The sequence below is a fragment of the Equus quagga genome, unplaced genomic scaffold, assembly GCF_021613505.1.
Source record: "Equus quagga isolate Etosha38 unplaced genomic scaffold, UCLA_HA_Equagga_1.0 73265_RagTag, whole genome shotgun sequence".
NCBI lineage: Eukaryota > Metazoa > Chordata > Mammalia > Perissodactyla > Equidae > Equus > Equus quagga.
This window is the reverse complement of record NW_025802721.1, coordinates 146-1,605: the sequence shown is the minus strand read 5'-3', so window position 1 is coordinate 1,605 and position 1,460 is coordinate 146. Positions and strand designations below refer to the sequence as shown.

The following is a 1,460-nucleotide window of genomic DNA, read 5'->3' as shown; positions in this document are numbered from 1 at the left end:
CCACAGTGCACACCCCCGGGCCTTCAAGCCTCCAGCCTTCCCCGGCACGCACCAATCGCCAGCCCCGTCAGAGCCAGGGGACGCTCCCGACAAGCCGCTGCCAGCGCTCGGAACACAACGAGGCAGCACGTCCCACGGAAGCCCACGGCATCACACTGTGACCTGTCCTCTCCGTGCCCTTCTTCCCCCCCAGCTCCCACGACCAGGCCGTCAGCCACCACAGTGTCTTGACCTGCGTGCCAGGCCCACAGCCCGGTCCCCGTTTGGGCACCTTGGCGTGGACTGGGCGAGCCGGAGAACTGGAGGAGCCCCAAGCTGCAGCACCAAAGCCTCACCCCTCCGGCGGCGCCCCAAACCGCGAGGGGTGCTCCAACTGCCTCACCAAGCCAAAAGGCAAGAACAGCTGACGGCCGCCCGCCTGGCCCGGGGCTCTCATCAGAAACCACGCGACCTTCCACTGCTTACTGCTCAGCTCTGAGACGCAGACCCCCGGGGCCTTCGTCCCCAGCGGGAACCAGGCCCACACAGCCACAGGGCCCTGAGCTCACGGGGCCTGTGCCAGCGCCACACTCTCCGACTTCCCAACCTAGGATGCGAGCTGCCAGCCACGGCCCTCAGCCACAGGCCGTTCAACCAAGCACCGCCGACTGACGGACACCCCCCCTCACGCGGTGAGAGGAAGGACCCCCAGATGCCACGGCTCCCAAATGCGGACGCCCGGCGTGGTGCCCGTGCCCGTCCCAGTGCGCTCAAGGGGAAGCGGTCCCTCACTCCTGCCATGCCTGGGGAAGACAACGTGCCGGACCTCAGTTTCGATGAGAACGACGGTAGTGAGTTCTCACTCATTTTGTTCAGATTTTCCAAGGAATGCATATGAGGGAGTCATCATCGATCCGAGCACGTTCTGCCAACCTGGACAAACTAACCAGGCAGGCTGGGGGGGCTCCGCAGCGGGCGAGCCGATCGCCTCATGGGCGCCAGCGGCCTGGAGAATCCAGAGCCGGGCCCCGGAGCAGGGGCAGCAGTCAGTCCGCCCTCAGAGCACGACGCCGCGGGCCCCCGGGCACACGCGCACAAGAAGCCTCTAAGGCAGGTCTAGCGAAGCCCTCAGGGCGACAGGCCGAACTTGGGACAAAGCAATGCTGACCGTCCTGGGCCGTCCGAGGGCGTGGTGCGCATCCCGGGCCACACTTCCGCCGCGACTGCCTCGCACCTGCGCTCGTCACGGGACACGAAGGGTCTTCTTCTGTCGGTGGGCGGCAGCGAGCTTTGCACGGCACTTCCACCTGAGGAGTGTAGAGAAAGCACACGCGTGCTTCAGAAACGTGCCCAGCTGGTCAGAAGACAGGATCCGTGCCACAGTTCCCCCCGCGGCACCCTTGCATCTGCTTGCCCTGTACCTCTATCCCTTCGGGATGACCGAAGGCGCGTGTGATATCCCGAGGGTAGGCAGATGCGCA

General features: G+C 65.9%; 1 non-coding gene across 1 annotated transcript; it reads right to left on the bottom strand.

The window, feature by feature from the left end:
* Positions 1–801: 801 nt before the first annotated feature.
* On the bottom strand, positions 802–895 carry LOC124234209 (small nucleolar RNA SNORD116). Its single transcript, XR_006887246.1, has one exon. It is a non-coding gene; the product is annotated as a small nucleolar RNA SNORD116 (small nucleolar RNA).
* Between the last annotated feature and the right edge of the window lie 565 nt (positions 896–1,460).